The sequence below is a fragment of the Bos mutus genome, chromosome 10, assembly GCF_027580195.1.
Source record: "Bos mutus isolate GX-2022 chromosome 10, NWIPB_WYAK_1.1, whole genome shotgun sequence".
In the NCBI taxonomy this organism is placed as follows: domain Eukaryota; kingdom Metazoa; phylum Chordata; class Mammalia; order Artiodactyla; family Bovidae; genus Bos; species Bos mutus.
The window spans coordinates 52,258,391-52,265,581 of NC_091626.1; the positions used below are offsets into that span (position 1 = coordinate 52,258,391).

General features: G+C 37.8%; 1 pseudogene; it reads right to left on the reverse strand.

Moving 5' to 3' along the window:
- Positions 1-1,308: 1,308 nt before the first annotated feature.
- On the reverse strand, positions 1,309-4,299 carry LOC138989575 (small ubiquitin-related modifier 2 pseudogene; annotated as a pseudogene).
- Between the last annotated feature and the right edge of the window lie 2,892 nt (positions 4,300-7,191).

Below are 7,191 nucleotides of genomic sequence, written 5' to 3' on the forward strand. Positions count from 1 at the left end.
AAACTGTGGAAAATTCTGAAAGAGACGGGAATACCAGACCACCTGATCTGTCTCTTGAGAAATGTGTATGCAGGTCAGGAAGCAACCGTTAGAACTGGACATGGAACAATAGACTGGTTCCAAATAGGAAAAGGAATTCGTCAAGGCTGTATATTGTCACCCTGCTTATTTAACTTATATGCAGAGTACATCATGAGAAACGCTGGACTGGAAGAAGCACAAGCTGGAATCAAGATTGCCGGGAGAAATATCAATAACCTCAGATATGCAGATGACACCACCCTTATGGCAGAAAGTGAAGAGGAACTAAAAAGCCTCTTGAAAGTGAAAGTGGAGAGTGAAAAAGTTGGCTTAAAGCTCAACATTCAGAAAACGAAGATCATGGTATCTGGTCCCATCACTTCATGGGAAATAGATGGGGAAACAGTGGAAACAGTGTCAGACTTTATTTTGGGGGGCTCCAAAATGACTGCAGATGGTGACTGCAGCCATGAAATTAAAAGACGCTTACTCCTTGGAAGGAAAGTTATGACCAACCTAGATAGCATATTGAAAAGCAAAGAAATTACTTTGCCAACAAAGGTTCGTCTAGTCAAGGCTATGGTTTTTCCTGTGGTCATGTATGGATGTGAGAGTTGGACTGTGAAGAGGGCTGAGCGCCGAAGAATTGATGCTTTTGAAATGTGGTGTTGGAGAAGACTCTTGAGAGTCCCTTGGCCTGCAAGGAGATCCAACCAGTCCATTCTGAAGGAGATCAGCCCTGGAATTTCTTTGGAAGGAATGATGCCAAAGCTGAAACTCTAGTACTTTGGCCACCTCATGCGAAGAGTTGACTCATTGGAAAAGACTGTGATGCTGGGAGGGATTGGGGGCAGGAGGAGAAGGGGACGACAGAGGATGAGATGGCTGGATGGCATCACTGACTCGATGGACGTGAGTCTGAGTGAACTCCGGGAGTTGGTGATGGACAGGGAGGCTTGGCGTGCTGCGATTCATGGGGTCACAAAGAGTTGGACAGGACTGAGCGACTGATCTGATCTCTAATTACAAAAGCTTAAAGGAGTAAGGGTCATATCAGAATTTATGAGAGCTGAGTAACCCTTTCATTCCCAGCTTTGCATTTCATTGTCTATTTGGAAAATAACAGTGTACCTGCTTGCTTACATCACTTATTCATGTACAAGTAAAGTGAATCAAGAAGGGGGGAAATAAAGACTAAAGAAACCTACCATAACAGTCAGAGTGTGTTGAAACCGAATCAGGGTTTGTTTTTGTTTTTGTTTTTGTTTTCATTTAGAATACATTGCCTTATTTGCGAGCACAGGTAGAGAAAAGTAGCAAGTACTTTCTCCTTTTACTAGACACCTCTATCTGCTGCTAGAACACACTGACATCTTCAGTCTCCATTTCCAGCTCTGCAGGTGTGTCTGTTTTATTGATTGGCTTCCCACCAAATCAGCAGCTGATCTGCCTTATTGAAAAGCCCTGTTGTTCACAATATGTTTTCATTAGTTTATTAAGTGGTCTAAACATTTTGATTTTAAACTGCACTGTAGTGTCTGCCTTGCCACTTCAAATTAGCTTGATCCTCATTCTCAGTCCTGACTCCGCATATGGGCTTTTTATTGACCAAGTGAATGCTGGGGTAGTTTTAGCTGCCCTTTTCCAAAGAGATGCCAGGCAACACCAAACTAGCATACAGGTGGCACTTGGAGACAGCAGGAGAGGGAGATGACAGTCTCTGCTGAAAGTTACAATGTTTTGCTTTTGTATTTACATGTTGGAATTGGTTTTTATGTGTAGTGTGAGGTAGGGATCCAGAGTCAATTTTTTATATGGAATGTTCCCCCAGCACCATTTACTGAATAGTTCACCCTTTCCCCACTGATTTGCAACACCGTCTTAGAAATCACATTGAGTTTATGAGTGTTGGTCACATTCTGAGTTCTAGATTGTGTTCTATTGGTCTGCTTTGCTTTTTTAAAAAATCAATGTATAACATTTATATCAATGAATTACTATCAGATCTCTAATCTTACTATTTTGTTGGGTAATGTTTTCATTAATCATCAGTTTTATGTAATATTTTTCTGTTTTTGTTTTTTGATGTTTTATGAAGCATTTTAAGTTAGCTTATTCTCTATGAAGATACCTTGTTAGGATTTTGATTGGAATTACATAAATTTATAGATCAGTTTGGAAAGGATAAATATCTGTAAATATTACCTTCCTGTCTATAAGCAGAATATGTTTACCCATTATATGTCTTCTTTGCTGCTGCTAAGTCGCTCAGTCATGCCCGACTCTCAGCAACCCCATGGACAGCAGCCCACCAGGCTCCTCTGTCAATAGGATTTTCCAGGCAAGAGTACTGGAGTGGGGTGCCATTGCCTTCTCCTTATGTCTTCTTTAGTACTTCACTAAAATACAAAGTGCTACTTGTTCAGTCATGTCCATCTCTTTGCAACCCTATGGACTCTAGCCCACCAGGCTCCTCTGTCCATGTGATTTTCCAGGCAAGAATCCTGGAGTGGGTTGCCATATCCTTCTCCAGGGAATCTTCCTGACTGATGAATCAAATCCGCATCTTCTGTGTCTCCTGCACTGCACTGCTATTCTTTACCTGTTGTCATCTAGAAAGCCCAGTACTTCACTAAAGTGTTACAATTTTTCTATAAAAGTATCACAGATTATGCCATTTGTTGATTTATTCATTGATAATTTTCTTGGAAGACTTACTTTTCAAACCAGCAAATTTGCCAGCGTGCTTGTCTCATTCTTGATTTTAAAGGAATTTAAAAAAAATTATTATTGTAATGCTTAGTGTAGGTTTTTCTAAATATGTTTTTAAAAATAAGGTTTGAGTAAGTTCTCTTCTAGAATTTATTTTTACTGAACAGATGTTAGATTTTTATTGCATGGTTTAGCTTATCTGTTGACACAGTATTATCATTTTCTTCTTCTAACTTTATGTGGAAATTTTTACTAGTGATTTTATAAATTAAACCACTATAATATCTCTAGGATTTAAACAGCAGTTTATTTCACTCCAGAGTTGTGTTTTTTCCACTACACTTTTGCATCTCTCAATAAAATCAACTCTTCTTTATTTTATTTTATTTATTTATTTTTTTTAATTTTATTTTTTTCAACTCTTTCTTTTAACTGCATCCTGAGAGCTCCAGCCACAGGTTTGGCTGAAAAATAGGCATTTTTACTTTTTCAAAATATAATTTGGATGGATTTTTCTAATTTCTTATTTTACGTCCTTTTTCTCAGGACATTTTTATTAAACATAAATCTTTGGGAAACTAATAACCTTTAAAGGAATCAGTTAAAAATTAAAGTGTCTGGGAGCCGATATGTGGAAATATCATCTTTTAAATGCAATTTTTAAGAAGTTTAGAGAACATGTGATAAATGAGTATGTCCTATTAGATGCTTTAGGAATAGAAGGTTTAGGATTTTGATTTTAGACAGTTATTTTCTTAATAAAATCTTGTGGTCTTATTTAATGGATACAGTGGAAGATTCTCCGGGGTCTTAGGTGGATCTATACTACTTGCCTGAGATAGCAACTATGATTGTCACTGCAGCTGATTAATTTTCAGGAAAGAATTGCATCTCCACATTGCAGAGATATTGTTGCCATGGTGATGTTATGACATCAAGCTTTGCACAGAGGGTGCTGCTGCTTTTTACCTATAGTTTATGGCATGAGCTGCATAAAAACAATTTTAGAACCCTTTGAGGAAGATATATGTGTGTGTGTATATATATATGTGTGTGTGTGTTAAAGCCAGGATGAGTGTATAAAGCTGTTCTTTAAGATAGTGACTGTGAGTATCTTAGTTCCTCTTTCTATTTTGATGTACATTGTAATAATCTGATCATAAGTGAGAACATGAGAATTGAGAACAGTATACTTGCATTTTCATTAATTGAAGGTTTCAGTAAAGTACTTTCACTAAAAATGTAGTCTCTTATTCCTGTTGAGCAGGAGAATTGGAAGCATTGGAATGTGGAAAGAATATTGACTTTAGAATGAAAAATAGAAATTAAAGTCCAATCCCATTTGTTATTATGTGGCTGAATTTAATACCTCTGAATTTTGCTTTATCCTTCAAAAATGAATAATGTGAATAATTTCTTTTGTTGAGATGATTAAAAAAAAAAGACTGTCTAGATACCAGTTTTCTGGTAACATACCACCCTGACTTACCTCTGGGGAAACTCTTCTCCACTATCCTTAATCCATGCAAACAATTTTCTCAGACCTTGACTGAGATTGTGACTCATAACCTGTGACTCTTGGTCGTAGCAAATGATCCTGAGTGGATTTATGACATAGACCAGGCTGTTGAGAATCCTTCTTGAAACTTCTGTCAAATATATTGAGAGAACTGTACTCTTGAGTTGACCATATCTTGGTCAACTTGAGTTGACCATGTCTTGATTACCAGTTGAGGATATTCAGCCTGAAAATGAAGTTTATGCATATGAAACCACTAGGTGGTATTTCAAGGGGCTCTGAGAAGCTCTGGTTCTTTATGTCTTAGCACAAAAAAGAATTCAGTGAGAGGCAAAGTGATAGATAAGAAGTAATATTAGAATAGAATGCTTGTGAGGCATCCTACAGGAGAAGGGTGAAAGGATGCCATGTCTTGAGTACTTAGTGGGCTACAGTTTTATAATCAAAAGAAAAGTGAAAAGGGAGAAAAGACTGCCTTCTTCCTCATTTAAGTGGACATCATGTTTCATCATCAGCTCTTCCTCCATCAGGAGATGGATTTTCTTGTCCCTACACGGTGAAGCCAGGACTATCATGGCACTATGGAAAAATTATTTCAGGTCTAAATAAATGAGGGTCTTTCACTCTGAAATGTCACCTTTCCATAAATGATTGTTTTTTTTTTTATGTGTGAAGAGAGCATGCCCTAGCGATCATTAACTTACCAAGCTCTCTGGGTAGGATGCAGGTCTCATGTCACCATTGTTTTATTGTTTTGGGGCACATCTAATGCTTCTGTTGCATGGTTTTGTTGCTAAGCAAGCCTGCCCAGTTTTGTGGTTGAGCAAACCTGCTTTCTTGAGTAATCATCAACTTACAGGGGTCTCTTGTACTTTTCTCTTTACTTATAATCCCCTAGAGATATTTACTATTTAATCACCTCTTTGTCCCTTTACTCTGTCCCTATCACATAGGGAAAGTGATCTGAGAAAGAAACATGGCACACTTTGACAACCTGAACTCAGCAGCATCTGATCTTTACCTTTTCAAAAATCATGTGAGCTGATATATTGATTAAACCAATGTCAGTTGGGCTTCTATAGCTCAAAACTAAAAATAATTCTGAATATCAGAACTATCGATATACTTACACATATGTTATTTTAAATTAAAACTTGCTAAATAACTAAAATCTTTCTCATAACTAGAGTGGTCAAAGATTAGCTATCACTGACTTTGATGTCACATGCTGTTTAGATGTTTCTCAGTTGAATTTTTTGTTGCTATTTTAATATTTCTGTTTCTGAATAATATATGAGGTCAATTATTTGGTAAATATAATTGACTTTTTAAGGACTCTTTCTCTTTAATTTTTGTGGTGGGGCTTATCTGCTTGCATTTTATTTTTTTACAATGAGTAACAGAACCATGAGACTAGTGATATTGTTGACAGAGGAGTCAATGGATGAGAACTGGACTGAAGTTAGAAGTTCAAAGGTTATATGTTACATGTATGTGGAGAAACAAGAATCCTTGAAAGAGAATGAGAGTGAAGGCAAAGTGTATAATTTCATAGAGTCAGGGAAGTAAATGAAACATGTCACAAATGTGTTAATGTTTTGCCTATTTAAATGCAATACAGAGACCCAATAAATGGGGCCTGAAAATTTTCCCTTGAGATCAGCATTTACAAGGCTTTTAGTAATTAGTGAGAGCAATTCCATGATATATATTGAAAAGCTGTATATCAGTGGAATGATAAAGGGTGGATATTAAAAAATAGGAGTTGAAAAGTAGAGATGACTCACTGAAGAATCATGAATAAGAAGAGAAGAAATTCAGTGAAAATAGGAGACCATAGAATCAGGGAGAGTTTAAAATCTTTTCAGAATGAAAGACCCTACATATACTGATAAGTAAAGAAGGAGAAGAAGCCAGTTTAAAGGAGAGGAACTGAACTGAATACATAAAAGAGGGGACTTGATTAAGTTAGTTCCCAGCTGAGAGAAAAATGAGTAAATGCCAGAGAGCATATGTAAATGTGTCAGCCTTGAACTGGCAAGATGTCACCTCTGAAATCAGGAGAAAGAAGGCCAAAAGTGTGTCTTAGTGTGCACCAGTATGTTGATTATAAACCAGAAAGCTGGGGCTGATTACTACTGTTAATGTAAATTTTATGAGTGAAGTAAGAAACAAGATTGTTTATGAGAGGACATTTGGCTGTGATCAAAGAGAAACAGAGCTGGATTTTTTTAAAGATGGCAAGACAGATTTTATTCAGGCTACTGCAGCAGTGGAGAGACTTCAGTGTAAACTGAGGTATCTTTGCTGAAACAAAATGTGAGAGGCTTTTAAAATCCTGGAGTGTGCTAATGGAATGTAGGGGGTGGATTGGTCAATGTGATTAGGCTAGCTGTGTTTGCTGCTGCTGCTGCTGCTAAGTCACTTCAGTCATGTCCAACTCTGTGTGACCCCATAGACAGCAGCCCACCAGGCTCCCCCGTCCCTGGGATTCTCCAGGCAAGAACACTGGAGTGGGTTGCCATTTCCTTCTCCAATGAGTGAAAGTGAAAAGTGAAAGTGAAGTTGCTCAGTCGTGTCTGACTCCTAGCGACCCCATGGACTGCAGCCTAGCAGGCTCCTCCACCCATGGGATTTTCCAGGCAAGAGTACTGGAGTGGGGTGCCATTGCCTTCTCCATAAAGAAGTTAGGCTCCTACCCTGCACTGAAATTAGAAGGCAGGGGCCTTATCTTTTTCGATGATCACATTTCAAAAAGATGGCTCCCAGTTCCTTGAGAAAGACATTCCTGGGTTGTAGAAGATCTGTCTCAAAAGGATAGAATGAAGATTTATAATTGTGAATTGTCTAGTAAATTCTCTAAGAAAAAGGAGATAAGAAGCTCATAGTGAGGACTTGACTGAAACTGCCAGCAAATTCTTTTGGAGCATTGAGCTTTC